Below are 27470 nucleotides of genomic sequence, written 5' to 3'. Positions count from 1 at the left end.
TGAATATAAAATAAATAAAACAATTATGAATGCCTAGTTAAACTTAGTGGAATATATTTACACAACAAAGAATCATAAGGATAAAATAAAGTTGATGACCAATAATTAGATCTATAGAATTAGAGACAAGAAGTCTCTAAATTACTTTGAAGAGCTACATGGATGGAAGCTTGTAAGCCAAAAAGGAAAAAATAAAATTATAATGATCCAAAGGGGTGCTAAATTTAAAAATAAATGAGGCATCTTGGGGAAACCCTAATCCAAAAAGAATGTTAATCTATTGTTACACATTTCAATGACATTGAGTTTTCTTGGACGTATAGATCATGTATGTCGATAACAAAAAATACAAATATACATTCATTGTAAGATTCATTTTGTAATGTGCCCTTGCTAATTTTATATGATATTTAAAGCCTGTAATTATATTTTAAAATCAAACAACCAATATTTCAAAAGTTCAGCCAATTTCTCAATAAAACCCAAATCAGGTATGCTTGAAATAGTGCCAAAAACTTCATAGCTTCACATTTTATTACTAAATTTCAAAGTAGAAATTTTTACAAAAATTTCACTAGAATAATGGTGCAAAAAATGAAATTTCCATATCTATATATAGTTAACACAATAGCTCCCAAACGGAGGACAAAAACAATGCTCATCAGGCTCTTGAAATCAACACAAAATAGCCCAAAGACACCACAAAACACTAATAATCTATCATAGAAGTATAACCATGACCCAAATACATTTATTCAGCTCGATTTTAACATCTAAATGTCTACAATACAGCAATAAACCAAACTGATATGAAATACTCAACCAGAAACACTAAACTCATACAAGAAACACACCTGAAAACTCACAAATTTGCACTGTTAAGCACAAGGGAAAACTCTCCATGAGCTTGCACATGGAATGAACTCAAATTCATATCCTTATCCTTCTTGAAAACCTGAAAACTCCCATCCTTAGGTCTCCTTCTCCATAGGTTTGGCAACCTCTTGATTCTTTGGAGAGCTTGTTGGATGGATTATGACTCCTGCTGCGCATGCTACTTGTCCTCTTTGAAAAGTCCTCTCCATCCTCTTTACAATGACCACCTTAGGTACTCAATTTGATAAGCCTCTCAATAAGTCTTCTTTCTCATTGGAATGAAATTTAAACTCCATAGTTTGATGGTTCATGTAATAGCCTCCAATAGAGTGCAACCATTGAACACCCAATACAAGATCTATCTCCCCAGTGCCAACAACATAGAAGTCATCACATAACTCATAATCTCCTAAGTTCATCTTGAGTTGTTTCACCACCTGTGTGCAAGGCATAGTAAATCCATCAGCTACAGTAACATTGAATCCCTCAAAGTCTTCTTCTTTAAGCCCTCTTTTTATGACAACTCCCTCGTTAATAAAATTGTAAGTTGCCCCACTATCAAGAAGAACTGTCAACCTTGGCCCTACTAGTACCCCTCGAATTCAAAAGGGATGGTATCTTGGGACTCTTGATAATGTTGCTAAAGTGCCATCCTTGCTGATTTCTTTTTCCTTCTCTTCTTCTTCCTCCTGCTTAGTGTCATGAAATTCCTCATGCTCATCTATATTAGATTCTAAATAAAATTCAATATAGTGCACTTGACCTTTCCCCAAACATCCGTGTCTTAGAACCCATGGTTCTCTACAAGTGAAACAAAGCTTTTTCCTTTGTAATTCACTCCCAGTCTCTTCATCTACCTTCTTTTTTGCTACATTTATCACATTCTTTGGTGGTAGTGCTGGAAAAGATTTTTTTTGAAAATTCCCCTTATGTTACCAAAGATTTGGGGGTTTTTGATTAGTGACTAGTTTCATAGGCACACAAGTTTCAAGTTGCAAGCTTCTTTTGATAGCTTCCTGTAAGGTTGAGGGTGAGAAAGCCTTAACCAGACCATTAATAGAAACTTCCAAATCATTAAGAAAAAGATAAACAATCCTCTTCTCACTCATATCAGGTACCATAATAGCTGCATGTTGAAACTCTTCTTTATACTCATTAACTGATTTGGTTTGCTTCAACTTTGAGAATTCTTTAAAATACTCTTCATCATCCTTGAGGTCAAATCTATCTATCACTCTTTGACTGAAATCATCAAATGTAGTTACCTAATCATGACCTTGAGTAGTCATTCCATGATACTACCAATCATAGGTTGCATCCTCCAAGTGTAGACTTGCAAATTGAACGGCATCACTCTCCTTCATAGGGTTAAGTGTGAAGAAGGTCTATAATTTTTGTACCCATACTCTCACTAAAATTTTATTTGTTCCATCAAAAGTAGGTGCTATAAACTTGCTTATTTTATTTTTGAGCTCTCATCCACTTATGTCATGCTCCCTCTTGTACTTGGGCATCAAAGTGTTCATCATATCTACATATTCTCTAAAAGAAACTAAACTGTGAAAGTCATCATTTAAGCTATTATAAGTAGCTCTTAATGCAATCAAGTTACCTATAACCTCTTCCACAAGACTAAGGGTTGGATTTGGTACTGGTGGCTCATTTGCAAGTAGAAAAATAGTTTTTGTTGATTTAGAGGGTGTGGGTTTTAGATTTCTTGGCTCCTCTGAAGTGCTCCCTTTCTCATTAGTAGATGCAACTCCTTGCAGTTTTTCTATCAATATCCACAAAGACTCTCTAGCTTTTGCCAAACTATCCACTATTTGCTTTTGAGTATTCTGGATGTCCTAGAAGAATTTCTTTGCCACCTCATCTGGGTCAGCCATACTTTTTCCTTCCTTGGATTTTGTACTTTTACTTTTAACTAGAAGTTTGATCAAATTTTTTTAATTCTTTTCTTGCTACAAATGTCTCTTTTCTCTTTCACTTAGTTGCATGCAAACTTCTACAAACCCTTAGGTTGGCAAGATCATGGCTCTTATACTACTATAATGTCCCCTTGCTGATTTTATATGATATTTAAAGCCTCTAATCTAATTTTAAAATCAAACAACCAATATTTCAAAAGATCAACCAATTTCTCAATAAAACCCAAATCAGGTATGCCCAAAATAGTGTCAAAAATTTCACAGCTTCACATATTATTAATGAATCTGAAAGTAGACATTTTTATATAAATTTCACCAGCATAATGGCCCAAAAAATTACATTTCCATATCTATATAGAGTTTACACAATAGCTCCCAAATGAAGGACAAAAACAATGCTCATCGGGCTCTCGAAATCAACACAAAATAGCTCAAAAATACCACAAAACACTAATAATCTATCACAAAAGTATAACCAAAACCAAAATACATGTATTCAACTCTATTTTAATATCTAAATATCTACAATATAGAAACAAAACAAACTAATATGAAATACTCAACTGGAAACACCAAACTCGTACAAGAAACACACCCGAAAACTCACAAATTTGCATTGTTTAGCACAAGGGAAAACTCTACATGAGCTTTCATATAGAATGGCCTCAAATTCCCATCCTTAGCCTTCTTAGAAACCTAAAAACTCCCATCCTTAGCTCTCATTCTCTATAGGTTTGGCAACATCTGAAGAACAACAAAGCAATGAGCAAAAATCAAGTTCTAGAATGAGCTTGAAATGCCTCCAAATCCCTTTAAAAGAGGGTATAACCCTAAATCATGACCAAGCGGGGTCAATAATACATATTTTGATAATAATTTTCATATATTAATCCATTGGTTTCCAAATATTAGCCCCTTTTACTGAAACTTCACTTTTTGAGCCTGCCTGCCTTAGCAAAAGTTATTATTTTTAATTATTTGCAAAAGGGACATGACACATTTCTTGCCACTTCTCTTTTGATCACATCTACATGAAGTCCACTATATATGAAGTACTATCATACTGGTACAAATGCCATTGAAACATAATCATTTTTTGTGCTTGTCCCAAAATCATGATAGATTTCTTATGACTTTTTATTTGATGGGTGCCATTACAAACTCTAGCACAGGTATAACTTTTCAAAAATGATACAAAAAAGATCTTAAATATTTTATTTTATTTTTGGAGGTCTAATAAACATTATACTAGAATATATTTTAAATCTTTAATGTATTTAAATTTATAAAAATATAATTAGCTCTAAAGATATGATTGATAATAGTCTATTAGATCATATAGATTAGCTAAAATAAACATTTCCAAAGTAATTTGTTACTTTAGTGAAACCTACTATATCATATAGAAAATAAACATTTCAAGGAATGTATATTACTTAAGGGTATGTGTAGGACCATGGTGTGCCAAAAAGTGGCAATCTGAAAAATTTATAGTTCTAAAATATCTCAAACCATTTCAAAATCTATTCCAACTTTTTTCCCACCCACCTTGATATTAAATGAAAATAATTAATATATTAATGAGGTTTACTTTATCTTTTGATACCAAACCTATATGGTCAACTTTAAAAACATCCTAAATATGTGTTTTTGGCCTTTTTTTATATGATTTTTACTTCAAACATGTAGCTAACAACTTTTCTTCACCAAAATTTGCTAAAATGAAAAGGGTTTCTTAAGAATATTTTTATCTTTGCATAAATGTAAGGTTTGTCAAATTATGAGTTTAGTAAGTAATTATTAATTATTTTCTAATGGAGTTACATATAAAGTGTTGACTAACACACTACCTGAAAAATAACTATAACTTTCAAATGGTACAACATTTTTTAAATCCAAAAGATGCATCAGATTCTATTTTCTTCTACTATAAGGGAAAAAAATGAAAAATTGAATTTTACAGAGTTTTGAATTAGTTAAGGCGGTTAGACACGAGAGTTTTTTTATTCCAAAAATACTACAGTCAAAAATTAATTATTTATTATTTATTTAGAATAAAAATACCCAAAAATATGTGTCATATCTAGGCATGAGTCTATTACTCATATCTAGAATATTATTAAAAAATATTATCATTTGATTTTAATTAAGGTGGTCAGACATACGTCTACTTCTTATTTTTGTTCTGAAATTTTTGTAATATTGCATTAAAATTCAAAATTTTGAAAAATCAACTTTTATTTTTTTGACATAAGTCCTAGTAGTTTAGAAACTAGATTCAATTTTCTAGAGATTCTTTTCTCTAAACATTTTGATATAAAGTTAATAGCAAGTATAAAATTGCATGTCAATTTGACATAACCCTAATTTTCTAATTCTTTATTGGCACTAAAGAGCATAGTTTGGTTGACCATGATCCTACACATACCCTTAAAGAGAAAATTATAGATTAGTTTTGGATGTAATTAAATAGAGAAAAAATAATTATTAGTGCAACACTTCAGGTTACTTTAGTGAAACCTACTATTTCATACAGAAAATAAACATTTCAAGGAATATATATTACTTAAAGAGAAAATTATAGATTTGTTTTGGATGTAATTAAATTGAGAAAAAACAATGATTAGTGCAACACTTCAGGACCTTGGAGCTCAAGGGATTCCTAGAGTTGTATATACCACTTGATAAAAAGACCAAAGGATAAATGTAATCTTAGAATAGTAATTACTATGGTTAATAGGTGTAGTAGCTCATCATAACATATTATAGGATGAGTTGGAGAAAGATGTGTGTGTGCGTGTGTGCGCGCGTGCGTGTGTGTCAGCGTGCGGACGCGTGTATGAATGCGCATGTGTGCGTGCGTGCATGCGTGTGTGCATGTCTATATATATAATTTGATTGCATACACCTATACATAGAAAACATTAATATGAGCATCATCAACATAAAATATGATAATTAGTTTTGTTGGTTATTAGCTGTAATTAAGACTTGGGTTGGCTTGGGTAATTTTTTGGACAATGTGGAAATCTAGTAGTTAGTTTGTCTCCATTTTATTTTAGCTTAGTTGTTGGTCTTTGTTAGTGGTTGTAGATTTTTGGATCTTTGCTTAGTTAATTTTTTTACTGTTGGTGTTTCTAGCTAGTAATGTGCTGGTTACCGACTTTTTGATTGTATATGGGCTGACCCCCTTGCTTTTGGTCACTTTTAATTTCAAAAACATAAAAAATGATAAATTCTTTGGCTAGTTCATGAAGGTTAACCAATCCAATTTGAATAGGCAGTTTGAGTGCCTATCTGGACTTATAGTAGGGAGATGTTGGAGAAGACCAAATTTTCTATAAATTTCATTCAGGTTGAGTTGGAAGAAAGAAGGAGAAGCACAAGAAGAGGGAGGACAATTTGAAAATGGTGCCCATTGGAGAGATGTCTTACGGATACATTCTATTTATGATCGACCTTCAAAATGTTCCCTCTTCCTTGATTTGTTGAAGGAGATCAAGAAATATTGGAAGGGGGTCCCTCGTATAGTTGAGTAGCTATTTTAGCTAGCCTATTTTTTAGTGTCCTGGTTCTTTGTTTTTAGTATTGGTTTGGTGATATGGTCTCTAGTTTTTCTTTTTGTTATTATTTTTTGCCATGATTTTTTAAATTTTTGGTTAGTTAGCAATTTGAATTCATTTCTAGTGAATTGTATTTGTGTTGCCTCTCAAAATTGATGTTATTTTAATTATTTATCTTAGGCTCTCTCACTCTTGAATTAATTAGACCATAAAAGTGAAGTTATAGCAGTTAGGGCTAAGATAACATGACCAAATGATTGACAATCAATACCTTGCTCAAATATATCAAATCTAATGTTTCCCAAGTTGCACAAAATATCTACTTGAGATAAATATTTTTTCATATCCAAGGTGATGTTGGTATTGCATATTATAGATAATCTTATAATTAGGTTTGAAGAAGTTGAGTTTGTATGATGTTTGACCAAATATCATAGTGTTCATCTGAATGTACATGCGATATCTAGGTGGATATATATACATAGATAATTAGAGATGATGATATGACCTAATGATCTTATACTTTATATGTGAGGAAACCATGATTGTTATTGCATACCATAATGGATGATCAGGGGACATAGATTGTTTGAAGTTTGAGGATTATGTTAAGTAAAATGAAAGTTATGTTATAGGCATCATGAAGACTACTAGGGTAGTAAGAGATTGACAAGAACACTCAAATCCATGACTAGTAACTTGAAATATAGACATGATTTATATGATTAATGTTAAATATACAACTTAAATAGTTTAATATCATTAAACCTCAAACAAGAGGGTATAAATATTTTGCCAATTTGTATAAATAAATGAATATAAAATAAATAAAACAATTATGAATGCCCAATTAAAATTTAATGGAATATATTTACACAACAAAGAATTGTAAGGATAAAATAAAGTTGATGACCAATAATTAGATCTATAGAATTAGAGACAAGAAGTCCCTAAATTACTTTGAAGAGCTATGTGGATGGAAGCTTGTAAGCCAAAAAGGAAAAAAAATATTATAATGATCCAAAGGGGTGCTAAATTTAAAAATAAATGAGACATCTTGGGGAAATCATCATCTAAAAATAATGTGAATCTATGATTACACATTTTGATGAAATTGAATTTTTTTGGACCTATAGATCATGTATGTCAATAACCAAAAATACAAATATACATTCATTGTAATTTTGAAGGTATAAAATTAAATAAAAATAGAATTTGACTTTCCATTTGCGTGTGATACTTCATAGGTATCAACAACATGCTTAATCATCATTTTACTTTCAAACCAAAATGTAACTCCCATAGTAACCATTCAAAATTGTAAGCTTGTTAGAAATAAAAGGACAATCTTAAATATTTTCAATTTATTTTAATTATTTTATAATACATTAAAATACTCTTAAATGAAACAAATTTTTAAAAAGAGCACATTCATTTTCTACATAATAAATAATAAATATATTAATTTTTATTCAAAACAAGAACTAAACAATTACTTTATGTATACAATCATAAACAAAATTAATTTTAAAAATATATTTTTAACTTTTTATAAATATAAATAAATAATTTAAAATTAAAACAATTCTAAGAGTAAATAGATTTCCACAATCCACGAAATAATGCTATTTTTTTTTGGATTGATTGTGTAGCCTTTTTTTTGCATCTACACAATAGAATCCAAAAAGGAATAGCATTAAAACAATTCTAAATATGCTGTAAAATTTACTCATTAAATGAAAACACTTGTGTAAGCTTCTTAATAGAAGATAAAAAATCATTATATTTGATGAATTATCACTTTTTTTAATAATAGATTTTATACATTTAAGGTCAACCTTTAAATACAATGCATTTTATAAATGAGAATCCACACTATCGACTTGGTACAAAAAAATATTATGTCAACCTTTCTAGGCTTGAACTATTTTTCTATAGCCAATAACCATATACTATAGATGGCTATTATACTTATCTGGCTAGCAATTGTGTAACAAATGCATCATTGGTAGATGGTACAGGTGATGATAATGATGCTAACAAATTCATTGAATTTGTGTTTCTAGACTCATGCGATACACTTCCTCCTATTACTTCATATGTAGCATTTACAAATGTTGGCTTTGTAGGATTTAGCATGTTGGTGGACCAACTATTTGAAAGAATTGAACACACAATTGACATGGCTAGATGAAGTGATGCATATGCTTGTGTGCATAGCAAACCCACTTGAATAAATTGTATGTCTTGTTCCTTGGGGCACCATTCTATTATCTTTCTATCAATCACCTCTTCAATGTTTCCTCTATCGTAACATCTCCATGCTTGCAATATATAGTCACAATGGGCCACTTTTAAACATCACATACTAAGGACAAAATTAAGTTTGGAAAAAGAAGTCGTCAATTTTAACTATTTAACACTTTGAGTCTTGGAATGAAGTATAGTGTGTGATGTTTAAGCCACAGTCACAATTCAAAGATAATTTTATATGTAATTTAAACATTATATTATATGTAAAATGAACTAAGTTCAAATAATGTTTAGTGTAGCATCTCACCAATGATTAAAGGTTTTTATCTTTTGTGGAAAGTCTTGAATCATTGTTCTTTCTCCCACTTACAATTTACAAAAGTACAACACCAAAGCTATATACATTAGCTTTAGTTGATAGTTGTCCCTGCATGGCATATTCTAGTGCCAAATAACCACTTTATTGTGGAAATCAAGATACTTTAGTGTAAATTATCTAAGAATATATGATTGAACTTATAATGATCTTTCTTAAATATGATCATACACTAGAAAACAATTAAGCTTAAAAAATAAGTCAATTTTGACTATTTAACACTTTTAATCTATAAATCAAACATATATAATATTTTATAAAAGAATTCATGCTTTAAAAATCTTACTAAGTTCCTGTGACTCAAGTGCTAACATGAGTTTTATTTTCTGGAAACAATTTAGCTAATCCAAAATTTGCGATCCTTGCATTCATTTTGTCATCCAACAAAATATTATTTGCTTTGATGTCTCAATGAATTATTCACAACTGAGAATCTTCATGCAAGTAGAGAAGTCCACAGGCTACTCCAGTTATGATGTTTAAACATGTCTTCCAGTCCAACTCTTTTGTCCTTTCATGATCTGTAAATCATGCCATAAAATGTTTATCCCAAGAAAGAAACCACTTTGCCATAGACAAGTTTAAATACATAACAATGCATTTATTTATTTATATACTTGGAATTGTATGCTTCTATGCATTTTTATTATGTATTTGCAATAGTATGTGCACTAGTTAACCAAGAGTACAATTAGGATTATATACTCCAATAAAAATCCATTTAGCGAGTTTGTCTACTCGCTAAAAAGTATCTTGTCAAGGCTCTTGTTGGCTAAGTATTCGTACACCAACAACCTTTCTAATCCCTCTGTGCAACATCCAATCAGATTTACAAGATTCGTATGCTGAATTTTGGCTACCAATTTAACCTCATTTAAAAATTCTCTTTTTCCTTGCAAAGATTTTGTAGAAAGCTTCTTCATTGCTATGTCTCTTCCATCTAGCAAAGTTCCCTGAGACAAAATCAAAGTCTATTTTTAAAGCCAAAAGACTATTTACAAATGTGACATCATTAGCAAAGGGAGTTTTGAGAGGTAACAAAGAAAAATATGAAATTTTTGAATTTTAAATATCATTGTTGATAAGTGGTATAATTTTTTTAAAAAACTATTTCAGTCGTAATCTATTTTCACCATTCAAATGAAGACGCTGACCAATAGAAACTCTTATTTTGTAAAATGAAATTGAAAAGAAATCTTTTAGCCTTCAAAAAAATATTGTAACATCTTTTTTTCCAATTAAAATTAGAACCCAAATTCTGTCATAGAATAAGATTGATTATTATGTGTCTTGATTAATTGTTATTGTTGATTTATTTATCTCAAGCAGATTCTAACCTAAGACCTACCATATAAGAAACTCACTATTTACCATTGTGTTGTAGACTCTTGCTTTTTACAAAGCTCAGTATTACATGTTACTATAATATATAAATAATCGGTATACTCGTTTAACAAATGAATGTTAATACCCCTTGTATACACGGCCAAATCCTCCCTCACCCAGCTTGTTCTCCTCATGGAAATTTCTGGTTGTCTCTACTAATGTTTCCAAATTAAATATTAGTAGGAAATCTTCACTGGTTACTCCGTCATTTTCCAAGCGCTCATTCCCTGCATAGTACAATTTACAAATGCATTACAATCTTTTTAATTCTCCAGATATATACAAATTTTATGATTCTAATGGATGATAGATGCTAAGCATTATTTTTATGTCATCAAAGACTCTAATCACACTGTAGGTTTTTGGCAGATTTTACAAGACGATCCTAATTTCAAAAATTTTAGAGTGAACAAAATTTATGACTGTATAAAATAATTTGATATTAAAACCTTGGTTTTCTTACAACCATGCACTCTGTGTTTATGCCCTGTTTTGCAGTTTTTTTTCTCGAGATGTATAATAACTTTGCAAGGTAAAAAAAACATAGTCATAATACTGAGCTCTGTAATACTTTCAAAAAGCTTATATTTATCCAGTTTTATATGATAAAATTGTCTAATGATAAAGAGCCTGTTTCAAATTCTGTAAGAAATAAGATATGTATATTGGAGAAAGGGAGATTTGTAACATAGTTTAATCGTTTTCTGTATTGTATAAGTCTAATAATAATTGTATCAGACAACCTCATATTTGAAATATAATTACATGAAACATTGCAATCCTCTTACTAAAACAGGGGTAAATTTTTTTATTGAATATCAAAGCGAGCCGAACAACTCAAGAAACAAAGAGAACTACATAGCTTTATCCTGGTCCACAAGTTGAACCAGCATCTGAGATAAATCAAGGGGAAGCATCCTATGATCAAGAATATTCCAAGCCGGCCCCTGCTCAGAGGCCCATTTAGCCAGACAATCACCCACACCATTCCACTCACGAGGGATATGCATAAAAGACACTGAATCCAGAGAATTGCTTAATTGAATGATCTGCTGAATAACCAGAGCTAAATGCCAATCCACAAGTACAAGGTTCCTATTATGCAATCTTCCTCCTATTCTAGACTATGAAATAAATTTCTTTCAACTATTCACTGTGTTTATGCCCTGTTTTGCAGTTTTGTTTTCTCCCTATTTTCATACGTTCCTATTCTCTTCTTGAGATCTATAATAACTTTGCTTTTTAAAGTTCTAACACTGAGTTGTCTAATAATTGGATAAGACAATCTCATATCGGGCAGAGAGACAAATTTCTTTAATCAACACTGAGAGAAAGCCAATTATCAAACAAACTAGGGCAGAGAGTAAATTTACCTTGTCTAGCATCCTTCCCAAATATTGCATACTTCAATTGTCCTCGCAGGGCAAACAACCCTCCGAACAAAACGAGGATTATGAAGGCGCCAAGACAGCTCATCAATTTTCGATGTCATGTGAAATGAAACATAAAATAAATTCTCAAATTCTAGAAGAAATATAAATTTGAGGAAGAAAACCAAAATATGCTGCAAAGAGATTCAAATCCGAGGAAGAAGATAAGCTAGAAAGAAAACCAAAATATGTTAGGGAGAAAATCAAATTCGAAGAAGAAAAGAGAAAAGCAAATTTAGTGAAGAAAATCAAATTTCTGAAAGAAAACCAAAATATGCTAAGGAGAAAATCAAATTCAAGGAATGAAAAAGAAAACCAAATTCGAGAAAGAAAACCAAAATATGTTAGGGAGAAAATCAAATTCAAGGAAGAACAGAGAAAACCAAAATATGCTAGGAAGAAAACCAAATTCAGTGAGAAAACCAAAATATGCTAGGGAGAAAACCAAATTTGAAGAACAGAAAAGAAAACCAAATTGGAGGAAGAAAACCAAAATATGTTAGAGAGAAAATCAAATTTGAGGAAGAACAGTGAAAATCAAATTCAAGAAAGAAAACCAAAACATACTAGGAAGAAAACCAAATTCCCTGAAGAAAACCAAAATATGCTAGAGAGAAAATCAAATTGGAGGAACTAAAAAGAAAACCAAATTTGAAGAAGAAAATCAAAATATGCTAGGGAGAAAATCAAATTCGAGGAAGAAAAGAGAAAACTAAACTCAGAGAAGAAAACTAAAATATGCTAGGAAGAAAACCAAATTTGGAGAAGAAAACCAAAGTATTGATAAGTAGGAGATAATTTCCATAGCAACCCAAACTGTGATATTGCTATTAGGATTTAACTGTGTGATTTTGAGTCAAACTCATTGACCCATATATGCTAGAAAGAAAATCAAATTCAGAAAAGAAAACCAAAATATGCTAGAGAGAAAACCAAATTCGAAGAAAAAGACCAAATTGAGCTTACTTGACTCATGTAATTGGTTACCCCCATTAGAGGGCGAGGCAAAGAAAGGGAAAGTATCATAACGAGCAGTACAGCTTCCAGAGTAAACGCCTCCAATATTATGAGCCCCATTTGTGACCTCCACAAGCGCCCGAATCGCATTGTCCAAACAATCTGCACAGTCCTGAACCGAAATGTCTCTCCAGCATTGAACGAGCCCATAAATCTTGGTAGACGAAGAGCGATCTACAGCCGAATCGGAAGAATAGAGATTAGACGATTTGGTCACTTTAACAGACAAATCAGACAAAAGGGCCTTCACAGTGGACCCAAAAGCTTCAGGATCCGTTGCATTTAAGAGATTGTTTTGCACAAGATAATATGTGGTGTCCAGATCTCCAATGAAATGCATGTGTTCGTAGCGCAAATAACACTTGTCAAGCCACACTCTGCCCCCAACGGAATTCCCACACTCTTGTCGAACTGTTTTATTTGCTTGTATCGAAAATGCTTTGCATTCTTCCTCCGTTGTGTCTCCCCTGCATTGAAGAAGCCCGGATATGAGATCTTCACCTTGGCCTTGCACTGTCGTGTTGAATTCCCCGTTGGGGGGGCCGTGTTGAACCAGATAATTAATCACCGCATTGACATTTCTCTCTATTGTGCTCCCGTTCGTGTAACGGTTCCAGTTGCAGACGCTCTTTGCTGCATGGGACTCATTGTTGGTGAAAATGAAGATGAGGAAGAGGAAGAGGAAGAAAATGAAGATGAGGAAGAGGAAGAGGAAGAAGAATGTTGTAAAATTCATGTTTTGTGTTTATTTCTACTGCCCTCTGGAGGAGAGGTGGGACATCATGCCATTCTGTGTAGAGGCTTTTGTGTTTTCCGTCACAATTATCATAGGGCAAGTCACACGAAATTCTACTTCTGGTCACAAAATTTAACTGCTATTGTGGTCCCACTACGGCAATAGTGTATGTCATCTTTGTTTGCTTGAGTCATGGAGAATGCCATTTCAAAGATGACGCAATTGAAATCTAATCATTGATTATTAATCTCCTATCATAAACGATTATTAAACGACTGAAAATAAATTTTCAGCTAATATCGAAAAATAACACAACTGCAACTTCACTTATAAAATACGGAAAGAAATGCGCAACACAATGAACACAATATTTTTAGACAAATTGTCTCTGGAAAAACCCCTAAGGTAAAACTAGTTCTACAGATGAGGAATTATATTAAACTTCAGCAAATCAAGAGATACAAAATTTCTTGCCTCTCACTAGCAGAACTCCAACAACCTCCTAATTTCTTCCGCTGATATTCCCCACTGCTATCCCCACGCTAACACTGCGCCCTTGCTAACACTGCAAGACTGTTTGCTAACACTGCAAACTTTTCTCCAAAACTTCTTCCTTACTTTCCAAATGCCCCCTAGACCCTTTTTTATACTACTCTCGTTGGTAAACCAACGACCGAGATTAAATCAAACCAACGGCTGAGATTAAGACAACTCAACAGCCAATAATAGAATTGGTTGTAAGGTGTCCAAAAGGGAATCTCTAAAATTAGTAAATAATAACCATTTACTAATTCTTGGCAAGTGGACAAACAGCTGTCCAAACTACCCATAAATAGTGCTGCTATACATAGATAAGGACGAACAGCTGTCCAAGCTACCCATAAATACAACTGCTATTTCCGGGTCAAAAATAACAGGTGTCCAACTAACAATAATTAACACTCCCTCTTAGCGAGGAAGTTGTTCTGCATGACACCCATCTTATCTTTGAAGAAGATAAATTTGGCCTTTCCCAAAGCCTTCGTCAGAATGTCTGCTACCTGCTCATCTGTAGGTATGTATTGTAGTCAAACAACTCCCCTTTGTACACAATCTCTGATGAAGTGATATCTGATATCTATATGTTTAGACCTATCATGAAACACTGGATTCTTAGACAACTTGATGCAACTCTGATTGTCACAATGTATCACAGTAGTCTCAACCTTCTGACCAAACAAGGCTACTAACAACTTCCGAAGCCATATAGCTTCACATGTCGCCATGCTAGCTGCTATGTATTCTGCTTCTGCTGAACTTAGAGCCACAGACTTCTGCTTCCTGCTGAACCAAGATACAAATCCTGATCCCAAGCTGAAATAACACCCTGAAGTGCTCCTTTTGTCTGTTGTACTTCCTGCCCAATCTGCGTCAGTATAGCCTATCAACCTAATACCTTCACCTCGAACATATCTGATCCCATACTCGACTGTACCATGCAAGTAATTTAGCACATGCTTAGCCGCTATCCAATGCATTCTCTTTGGTTCAACCATGAACTGACTAAGAGAGTTTACTGCAAATGCTATATCTGGCCTAGTGTTAACCAAATACATAAGCGAACCAATCAACTGTCCATATAAAGTGGGATCTACATCTTTCTCCTTAGATGTATCTACCTTCCTCTAATTCATGATCATGGGTGTAGACATACCTTTGCAATCCTCCATCCCAAATTTCTTCAAGATTTCAATGCAATATTTCCCTTGACCAAGAAAAATCTCCCCATCTGTCTGCCACACTTCCATGCCTAGAAAGTAGTGCATAAGTCCTAAATCCTTCATCTCGAACTCTTCTGCAAGGTTCTTCTTGCAATCCACTATGAGCCCTAGTGAACCTGTAAAAAATAGGTCATCCACATAAAGAACAAGAATGAGAATCTCACCCCTAACCATCACATAGTAGAGGTTAGCATCTGCTTCACTCTTCACAAAGCCCATTTTTTGCAAGTATGTATCAATGCGCTCATACCACGCTCTAGGAGCCTGCTTGAGTCTGTACAATGCTTTCTTCAATCTGCACACGTGGGTCTCTTTGATGTGTGCTACAAAGCCTTCTAGTTGTTCTATGTATACCTCCTCCTTCAACTCACCATTGAGGAATGCTGTCTTGACATCCATTTGATGGATTTGCCATCCCATCTATGCTGCAAGTGAGATTACAGCTCATATAGAAGTATACCTGGCAACTGGAGCAAATGTCTCCTCATAGTCTATTCCCTCCTTCTGAGAGAACCCCTTTGCCACGAACCTAGCCTTGTATTTCTCGATGCTACCATCTGCACCGTGCTTTATCTTATAGATCCAACGTGATCCAACTACAACCCTATCTGTTGATCTAGGTACTACCTCCCACACATTATTCTGCATTATTAAAGAATATTCTTCAACCATAGCATCTCGCCATACCTGATGTTCTGCAGCTTCCTGATAGCTAGAAGGCTCACTATCTACCAACTGACTAACTAATGCCACATAGTCATTGAACTTGGCTGGTTGTCTTCGCTGTCTAGTACTCTTCCTAGGAGCTCCCACAAACTCTTGAGTATCCCTTTGTATATCTGGAACCAGATGGTTCTTGCTGCCAACTGTAGACGATGAAATGTCAACCTCTAAGTCTTCTAGATGCATTTCCTGTTGCACCTGTTCTTCATACTCTGTGAATCTTCACTAACTGAGTCTAGACTCGTATTGGTAACTGTACTTGAGCTTTGCTACCCTTGACTTGGTCTTGGAGCTTCTGTTGGCTGCTCACTCTGATCATCTGCTGGCAAATCTATGGATCTCTTGAATGCCTTGTCCTCCATGAACTTGACATCCCATCTAACAATAATTCTTTTAGTCCCTGGAATGAAAATCCTGTATGCCTTTGAGGTCTCACTATACCCAACAAAGTACCCCCTCTCTGTAGTCTGATCTAACTTTGTACGTGTATCTCCAAGAATATGACAATATGCCAAACTCCCGAATATCCTAAAGTGACTAACATTTGGCTTCTTCCCTGTGAAAGCCTCCTCTAGTGTCATCTTCCCTAGCACCTTGTGTGGAACTCTATTTTGAATCTAGACTGTTGTATTACATGCCTCTGCCCATAAGTAACGGGGCATTAACTGGTCATGTAGCATAGCTCTTGTTGCCTCCGATATAGAACAATTCTTCCTCTCAGCAACTCCATTCTGCTGTGGATTGTAAGGAACAGTCCATTCTCTCTTGATTCCTTCTCTGGTGCAGAACTCCTAGAAGACATTTCTTTTGTACTCGCCTCCATTGTCTGACCGAAGAACCTTTATCTTCTTTCCTGTCGAGTTCTCCACAAGAGCCTTGAACTCTTGGAATCGACTGAAAACCTCATCCTTAGTCTTCAAGAAGTATATCTAGGTCTTTCTAGAGAAATCATCAATAAAAGTAACATAGTACTCATATCCTCTGAGAGATTTCGTCGACATTGGTCCACAAACATCTGAATGTACTAGATCAAGAACACCCTTAGATCTGGTGTCACTCCTTGGAAAAGATGCTTTCACAAACTTCCCCAACACACATCCCTTACATACATCGTCATGCTCTGTGCTCACCTCTGGAACACCAGTCACGGTCTCACGAAGCAATCTAAGTGCTCCATGATGAATATGGCCCATCGTCCTATGCCATAGTTCTCCAAGATCTCTAGGATTACTGTTGCTCATAAGTGCCTTAGGAGTACCAAACTGCAATCTATAAAGGCAACCACTCCTAACTCCAATAGTTATGGGTGATTTCCAATCCTTGTTCTTAATCAACACATGTGTCCCTCTAAAGAGTACATTATACCCCCTATCCTGAAGAACAGATACATAAATCAAATTCATACCTAAGCCTGACACATATAACACATCATGAAGTAGAATTATCTTTCCATTCTCCCTTTGAAACTGAACAGTCCCTTTCCCAACAGGGTTGAGTTTGGACAAGTTTCTCATAGAAATCTGGATGTTGGTGTCCTCCTCCTTGTAACTGGAGAAGTACTCTCTAAATCCTGTCATATGAAATGATGCCCCACTATCTATATACCAAACACATTGTGAGGTTGAGCTAACCATAAAAGCTATGAGTGTAAACTCATCTTCCATTCTACTGGAGAGTTCTTCTGCACTTGCTGAAGCTGCCACCTGCTTCTTACCTTTCTTCCTCTCTGGGCAATCACTGACATAGTGGCCAAACTTGTGACATCCAAAGCACTTGACCTTAGAAAGGGCCTTCTTCTTCTTTTCACTTTGTGAATTTGATCCTTTGCTAGATCCCTTCTTTGCTTTCCCTTTACCCGCTAGGGCAACATTCTCTTGTTCCACCTCATTTTTTTGACTCTTGTTGGCCCCATTGACAAGACTTAGTCTAAACTCCTCCTGAGTGAAATCAGTCCATAGTCGATCCCAACTCAGTAAAGTATCTTGTCCACTGACAACTTGAACAAAGACACTTTATTGTTTAGTAAACCCATTTAGGGCTATTCTCACTAGCTCATCATCACTAGGGCTATCTCCAATAGTTGCTAACTCATCCTTGACAAGTCTGAGCCTAGTGAGGTAACTTGTGACATCTTCTCCCTGATTCATCTGGGTATTCTTTAGCTTCTCTCTGAGAATCAACTTCCTGTTGGTGGTAGCATTTTGGTACAGATTTAGAATGGCGTCCCACATCTTCTTCGCTGTATCTAGCTCCGAGATATGTGGAACAATATGATCCTTGACACCATCAAGGATAATCCTCCTCGCTTTGGCATCGTCCTTCCTATATGCTGCAAGCTGTGTTGCATCCGTTGGTATAGGTACACCACTGGTAGCATAATCCTTGATACCATTCTCTTCCAACAATAAAGAAATTCTGGCCTTCCAGACACCAAAATTTGAGGCACCATCCAATCTATCCTGATCTCTCAAACTAGCTGAAGCCATCTCAAGGGTTTAAACCAATAATAAATCTAAAGAGGTCAAAATTTCTTTCCTAGGGAAAAACTCTTCTACCCTTAACAATGCTCTGATACCATGTTAAAAAATCAACTATTGCAGTCACTGATTATTAATCTCCTATCATAACCAATTATTAAACTACTAAAAATAAATTCCCAGCTAATATCGAAAAATAACACAACTGCAACTTCACTTATAAAATACGGAAATAAATGCGCAACACAATGAACACAATATTTTTGGACAAATTGTCCCTGGAAAAGGCCCTAAGGGAAAACCAATTCTACAGATGAGGAATTATATTAAACTTCAGCAAATCAAGAGATACAAAATTTCTTGCCTCTCACTGGCAGAACTCCGACGACCTCCTAATTTCTCTCGCTGATATTCCCCACTGCTATCCCCACGCTAACACTGTAAGACTGTTTGCTAACACTGCAAACCTTTCTCCAAAACTTCTTCCTTACTTTCCAAATGCCCCCTAGACCCCTTTTTATACTACTTTCGTTGGTAAACCAACGACTGAGATTAAATCAAACCAACGGCTGAGATTAAGACAACTCAACAGCCAATAATAGAATTGGTTGCAAGGTGTCCAAAAGGGAATCTCTAAAATTAGTAAATAATAACGATTTACTAATTCTTGGCAAGTGGACAAACAGCTGTCCAAACTACCCATAAATAGTGCTGCTATACATAGATAAGGACGAACAGCTGTCCAAGCTACCCATAAATACAACTGGTATTTCCGGGTCAGAAATAATAGCTGTCCAAAAAATAATAATTAACAGAACATGCTTTGCATTCTTCCTCCATTATGTCTCCCCTGCATTGAAGAAGCCTGGATATGAGATCTTCACCTTGGCCTTGCACTTTCGTGTTGAATCCCCCGTTGGGGGGGCCATGTTGAACCAGATAATTAATCACCGCATTGACATTTCTCTCTATTGTGCTCCCGTTCATGTAACGGTTCCAATTGCAGACGCTCTTTGCTGCATGGGACTCATTGTTGTTGAAAATGAAGATGAGGAAGAGGAAGAGGAAGAAGAATGTTGTAAAATTCATGTTTTGTGTTTATTTCCGCTGCCCTTTGGAGGAGAGGTGGGACATCATGCCATTCTCTGTAGAGGATTTTGTGTTTTCCGTCACAATTATCATAGGGCAAGTCACACGAAATTCTACTTCTGGTCACAAAATTTAACTGCTACTATGGTCCCACTACGGAAATAGTGTATGTCATCTTTTTTTTCTTGAGTCATGGAGAATGCCATTTCAAATATGACGCAATTGAAATCTAATCTTGATTCAAGATTGTGCGGATGAAAAAAATCCGAGAAATTGGCTAATCTGTCATTAATGGGTTATTTATGAACGTGTAGATGGGTTGTTGTGGGCTTCCTTCTATCTTTCATCGTAGCAAACTTCTCTACTTTTCTATATATGTATATGTACATTCAAACTTATATATATATATATATATATATATATATATATATATATATATGTATGTATGTATGTGTATATATGCATGTATATATATATATATACATATGTGTACACATATATACATAACCATACAGATATACATAAATACACACACACATCTATATATACATATTTTGTTGTCTTGCATAGATGTAGTGGTGAAATAATTGACATCGTAGAAATGCAAAAATGAAAAGAATTGATGAAACTTATGTTTTACATAACTCCACCTCATATGATGAGAGAGATATGAGTAATGCATCTTCCAACCATGTGGATTCTTTTCATATATTTGTGGGAAAAACAAACTTTTACACAAAGATACCTTTTAACTTTGTCGAATGTTTTTCCTTCATTTGTGGAAAAATACCCTTTCTTTAATTAATACTAAGTTTTTTCTTCTATGTGCTAAGAGGTTCCAGAAAAAAATAGTGGGTCATACTTTATTACTTATTGAGTATTGACTCTAGAGGCAAAAGTCTTAAATTTTGTGCTATTCTTGAATTTCTTCTCAACTACTTTTATCTCAAAGTCATCAAGTCTTTGGTTTAGTTTATGAATGTTCTAGGTTTATTTGTTAAGGGTTTAAAAATATTATGTTCAAATATCTGAATTGTGTTAGTAAGTATAAATTGAATATTGCTCTTAAGTTATTATTATTTAATATTTTCTTAAAATAAAAATAAAAGAATAATGACATGTCTTATTCATCTAGAATTTCAAAGAAATGGGTTCTAGAATACAAAGTAATTGATTATAGTCAAATAATAGTATATGAATTATCATTTGACAATAAAGTTCAAACGAAGATAACTCCAAATGAAATTCATTAAGTTTTGAATAAATATTTTCTTTAAAAAAAAAATAATGGTTCAAGATAAAATAATACATGAGAAAATTCTTCATTAGCCCCCCTTATGTGACCCTTGAACTTATGTTCACATGCTTTTTGTAGAAAATTAAAAAAACTAATTCAAGGTAATTTTTCAACAATCTAATTAAGCTAATATGGCACAAGATTTTTTATTGGGCCATGTTATTTGAAGTAAAATTAAAAAACTTAAGTTTTGCTACATGGAAACAATATTTGTACAAAAGTTCTTCATTATGACACCCTTATGTGGCCCTAGAACTTACATTCATATATTTTCAATAGAAAAAAAATACTAATTTAAATCAAATTTTCAACAACGAAATTAAGCTAATATGACACAAGAGTTTTTATTTTGGTGATACCAAACTCTTCAATATAGAACACCGACCCTGCTATTCTAAAGGTGTGTAATCAAGTCATTTCATGAAGGTAGGGGTCTTGTTACTTGAATGAAGCTAGAATAAGGCATGACCATTCCATTTCCAAATAGTAGGGGTAGGGGGCAATGCAAGTGCCAAGAAGATGAAGCATAGAACCCTCATATAGTTAAAGGTAAGTTGTGCCCTACCTATGGTGAATAAAACACACAGAGGGTTGAGTTGTGTTGGATCCTCATGTACCCATAGTTCAAAATATTGTTCTCTACCACTTATCAATAAGGCAAAAATGTTTTCTTAGAAAATATCAGAGATAAATTGATAAATTCTTGGGAAAATATTAGGAATGTTAAAAATGATTTAAGTTAATTTAGAACTTCATTTTTTGGCAAAATTCAATATGGAGATGCATCTAATGAGCCAGTAAATGAGTAAATAAATAAAAACAACTGATCTAGATATATATAAGTGCAATATTTAACAAAATCGCATACTCATGTGGAATGTTGATGGCTAGTAGCCATAGTCAAAGACTTGGAACTCTAAAGAAAACTTAAATTAGAAAATTGTCTTTGTAAAAAGATAAGCAAATACAAATGTCAAGTACAATATGAAACTAGACTATATCTTCCTCTTCCCCTACCTAGTGGCTCTAGTTTAAAAAATGAAAGTAGAAGGGATTCTAGCCCTAGTAGTCCTCCATGATGTACGTGTGAATTCAAATTTTCTTGAAAGGAAATTCAAATATGCTTGCAATTAATCTATAAGGTCATCAAATATTGCTTCTCTCCTCGAAAAACCTTCACCTCTCCTCCAAACACTCATAAAAACAAAATTGGAAATAAAATAAGAAAATTTCTAGGCATCATAGTTTCACTACTTCCACCCCCAAGAAGTCTACTAGTTACTGCGAGAGGTTGACAAGAAATGGTAAAGACAGGGCCAAGTTCTTAGTAAGAAGTTGAAAACTCTTCGATAGAAAATTTCAGTGAGAAAAATATATTATTATCATTTTGAGAAACTTCTTGTGAGAGGAAGAGATATCTGACACTTTTCAATGATAATTTAAACTATGCTCATACCATTAAGATGACATTAAAGTGATCTGTGGCCCAAATGAATGACTCTTATAGTGATGTGTGGTTCCATATAGGGTTGTGTAGTTCTCCCTTTCCTCAAAGTCATGACCAATAGACCTCCCATCGATGTGATGTCTATATTTGAAGGACGTGTAAACCATTGGAAAACTATAGCTTATTGTTCCAATTCCACCAGTGGTATAGAGAAAGGAAGGTCTTTATATAGATTTAGTGTAATAACCAATTGATCAAGTTAGAGAACTCACTAATCCAATTGGTTTCTTTCATTAAGTTGACTTGATAAAAGAAGGAGATTCATAAGTTATTTTTAATGAAAGAGTCTTATACACTTGATTTGATTGTAGAATTCTAACTTATTGAGTTACTATTCCCATTATGCACTTGATTTGATTGTAGAGTTCTAACTTATTGAGTTACTATTCCCATATTATTTGGAGCAAAACTTGGAAAAATTTTAAGTTTTAGATTAAGGTAAAAGCAAGTTTTGAAGGGGTCCCAAAACCCTTTACATCAAAAAGAAAGATAAACCATTAAGCACACCTAGGTTTTAAGAGGACCTAAAACCAACAAAACACCTAAACTAGGTTTTACAGGGACTTGAGACCAACATATGTGATGAGAAAAATCAACCAAAAGAACATTGGAACCTGGAAAGTCAATAGATAGGAACAACAATCTAACAAACCTCCCAAACCAGTTTCCAGCAAACTAGAAACTCGGCCAATTCACCATCACTAAAAAACCAGTCAGCATAAGGGAACAAAAGATTTTCCTTTTGATTTGAAGTTATCCTTATGCGACCGAAGGATCATATCTAAAGGGGGAGTAGAAGACTTAGTCTTCTTCCTTTTAACCGCAATCCAACCATCCTCAAACTTTGCTACCTCAGCAACCTAATCCTCAGAAGACAAAGATCCGAGGAACCCAGGGGACAGAAAAGCCACAAAAAACTTCCTGTGAGAATTAGATGACATATGGCCCCTAGGGGGATCATCCAAAATAGGGGAAGAGACCAAAGCATCCTCCTCAACCACTGGCGTGGAAAGAATGCAATCCATAGCCACAGCATCCGCAGGAGCATCCAAGGAATTCACCAAATCATCCACCTCAACCACCAGCTCAGAATGGATGCTAGCCTCAGCCTTAGAATCCACAGGAGTAGCTCAGGATAGTTTCACCATGTAGTGCTCAGAGGAGGCCCCAAACCACCAAGAAGGTGGTCACCTAGACTTGGATTTCCTAGTAGTACAATGGGCAGCAATGTGCCTCGTCAAGAGGTAGTTCCTGCAACGAAAAGGGATACCCTCAAAATCCAACATTTGTGTCCAAGAACCCCTCGGGGAATCCAAGAAAATCACCTTAGGAAGGCCCTTAGAAACATCCAAGTCAACAAGAAAGCGTGCACAGCTCAAATGGAGAATATTCGAAGTGTCAGCATCCACATATAAGAAATCACAAATAGCATTACCAATAGTTTCAAAAAGAAAATCCTGCCAAAGATGAATTAGAAGATTAGGAAGCCAGACCTAGATAGGGAACTTATTAAAGGATTCTGAGAGTGGATCAAAATCCATGTGCCATGGTTTGGCCATAAGATGAAATCTGCCCTGCAAAGAAAAATTATTGTTACACAAAATAATCTTCCTGTCATCAAAACTTTGAAACTTAGCTATATAAAAACCTTTTGCACACGAGAAGATGTGGATATTATTTTCTATAAGTGGCATCCATTTCTTGGAGATCCAGACATGTAGATTAGCAAGAGAGGGCTAGTAACCTCAGAAGTGAAATATGGTAGCAAGTGAGGAAAGCTCTTCTACCGTATGAAAAATATCTTCAACAGATTCTGGATCAAGTGAAACCTTAATGGGTTTTAAAGCCCTTACAAGTGACACAAGAGGGGGCCCAGTTGAAGCGGCATGAGGGAGAGCACAATGTAAGCCAACATGAGGGAGAGCACCATGTAATCTGGCTTTGAAGGCAGCCACATATACAAAAGTCCTCCCCCCCGAATAAGGAGGAGACCCAACAGCCGAGTGAGGGGCAGAAGAAGCCCTAACCCCACTCGCAGAAGAGGCCAAATGAAGCCCATCATCACTGGTAATAACAACACCTCCACCCATGCGACCGATAGGAGAACCAAACACAAAAGGAGGGATGCCATGAGTAGAAGGTCCAAGATTGTGAATGGGAGTAGGAGTAGAAGAACAAGGTTTATGAATGGGAGCAGAAGCCTTTTCAAGCCTTGAAAGAGCCCCATCCCCAACCATAGACCGTCCTCCACAAACAACTCCACCACCCAAATGACCGACAGGAGCAGAGACCTCAACGTAACCAACTGCTAAAGAAGCAAAAGCGCCATGAGTGGGAGAACCAAATTTTCAAGCAGGAGAAACAGGTTTTCAAGCGGGAATAGGAGTGGGGACCATATTCAAATTCTTTTAGGAAAAAAATTAAGTTATGCTTTAATGAAAAAAGGTTTTGAATGTTTCTTCATTAAGATTCTGTTATATGACTTTTTTCACCTTATTTTCAAAAGAAAAAGGGGGTAATTTAAGTTTCTTTTTAGAAAATCAAATTAAAATTCCATACAAAGAGATTATTTTATGGTCATGTTATTTGAAATAAAATTTTGCGAAAATTATAGTTTGTAACAATTTTTTTTTTGTTCATCCATTATATTAATGTTCTTTTTTATGAGATGATATATTTCTAAAACATAGATTATATGTAGTGTTGAAACCCCTTGTGGAGAATGTGTGTGGACAATATAACTAACCACCACACTAATATTTCTCTCTATTTCACTTCTATTTTTGTAATGATTGCTGTTTAAAACACACTTTTTTATGTTGCACGAGTATAGATGGGTATTAGTGAAGACGATAATGATGGAGAGAAAGAGGAAGGAGAATTGTGGAAAAAAATATATGGTTCTTTTTAAAATTCATATTTATTTTTAATTTCACCAACTTCTATAGAAGAGATCTAGGAGATGCATTTTGTCATAATGGAAAAGTCTAAATGATTTTATCTTCATTGTAAAAATAAATCATAAAATAAGTCCATGGGATTTTTTTTGAAAGAAACTCCTTAATTTTTTTTTTCTTTTGGATGCAAATCATATTGTATTCTTATATTCTATTGCAACCCCACAACTAAAGATCTCATATTCATTTTATTTCATTTTTATTTGCTATGGAGAGTGTCATTTCAAAAGCTCAACACTTCAAAAATCTAATTTTAGCTCAAAATATGTACAGATGAAATAGTCTAAGAAATTATATAGCATTTGATTAAGATACGATGAATTGATTCCAAACTATAGAAAAAAGGTTATGAAGAGGTAATCTGAATCATTATAGAAAAAATTGAAGATCAAGACAAGAAACTTAATAAATTAGCAAGACAACCATTCCGTAATTAAATCTAGCTACCAACATTATTCAAATAAAGAGGAACCAACATAAAAGAAACAAAGTGTCCTTAACATATCAACTTAAATATGAATTAAAATCTAAACTCACCCCAAAGCAACCACTTGAGAAGTTGAGACTTTCAAAAAATGCACCACTGGCATGAGTTGAATCTTAGGAGCAAGGAAGGAGACACCTTTAAAATGAACTAAAGAGACTTCATCCAAGAAAAGAGGGAGAATCATCTTGCATAGAAGATCAAGTATGAGAAGTAACAAATGTAAGAGGAGAATCACACAAGCCATAGGAAATTGATGCGGGAGCATCTTGCATGGGGGAAGTTTATTTAAAAAATAAAAATAAAAATAAAATTAAAAAATTGGAGGAGAGAGAAAGTGACAAAAATTAGAGGAAAAATAATAAAAAATAAAAAAGAGGGGAGAAAGGAGAAAAGGAAAAGGAGGAATTTCTATTTTCAAGGTGCATAGGTGGCGTAGATAGAAATTTAAATAAAATAGTTGTCATTCCATTTATCAAGGTGTGTAAGTGGAATTCTAGAAGGTTGTGGATATTGTGTAGGTGAAATTCTAGAAGGTTGTCGATATTTCATGTATTTAATATTTTTTGAGTCATGTGGTGGTGCTTAATTGTATTTAGGTGGGAATTAAATATTTTTTATTTAATATTTTTTGGGTGCTTCGTTGTATTTTGGTAGGAATTAAATGTTTGTTTAAAGGTAGAACTGCAACGACTTGGGTGGTAAGTGCCTATATAAGCAAGGCATATGAGCATTTCTAATCAACATTTGAAAGCTTGGGAAGCCTTGGAAGCTTCAATGTGTGATCTCTTCTTAGTAGAATCTTGGAGAGAAGGAGGAAGCATATGAGTGATTTTTCCTAAGTCTATGGATAGAGCACCGAATGTGAGGCAATTTACAACAGGATTGTGGTGGAGTTGCAAGTTTGTCAGAAGAGCTAGTGGTTGTGGTTTAGAAACAAGGAGGTTGCTTGGTGGCTTGCAAGCACAAGTTGAGATCTTGGATGTTTCTATTGTAACAATTTGGAGTTTTCTTATTTGAAGAATATTGTAAGGATTTTCAAATATAATAAAAGTGCGCTTTGTGAAGCATTTTTACTTCTCTTGGTCTCCATATTGTTGTATTCTTGATTATGAGTTGGTAAGGGTGGTGTGGCCCTTCATCAAGTGGTATTAGAGTGTACTTCATCACAGACACTAGGACAATAGAAGAGGCAACAACATCCCAGGGATCTAGAACCACCATAGTAGGGAAGGAGGCACTAAATCAATAGACTTATTCCAACCATCACCCAATTTATTATGGAATAGTGTGATATGGCATGGTAGAGAGTTTCTCCACTAGGTTAGAAAGATCTTAAACAAGAGCTAAAAAGACTTGAGGAGATTCCAAATATCTAATATCTATATAAAACATACAATGAGTAGGAGTGCCCCTGAAATTAATCATATGAATCTAAGGGAACTTATTAACTATATCATCTTAAAATGGAAGCACTGCATTTTGAGACCTTCTAGCTTTGTCCTTAGTGATCTCTCTCTCTCTCTCTCTCTCTCTCTCTCTCTCTCTCTCAAATATATATCTATCTTTTTTTGGCATGGCCTTTTAGGTGCTATTTTTGGTCATATCTTT

The 27470-nt window shown here is 34.4% G+C and overlaps 1 pseudogene; it reads right to left on the bottom strand.

The window, feature by feature from the left end:
* Positions 1-27470, bottom strand: part of LOC149549683 (cysteine-rich receptor-like protein kinase 19) — a 40945-nt pseudogene that overhangs the window by 4945 nt on the left and 8530 nt on the right.

This window comes from Cupressus sempervirens, chromosome 7 (assembly GCF_028749045.1).
Source record: "Cupressus sempervirens isolate cs-2001-9-10 chromosome 7, ASM2874904v1, whole genome shotgun sequence".
Classification (NCBI taxonomy): domain Eukaryota; kingdom Viridiplantae; phylum Streptophyta; class Pinopsida; order Cupressales; family Cupressaceae; genus Cupressus; species Cupressus sempervirens.
The sequence above is the reverse complement of the archived record's forward strand: the minus strand, read 5'-3'. Positions and strand labels throughout refer to the sequence as shown.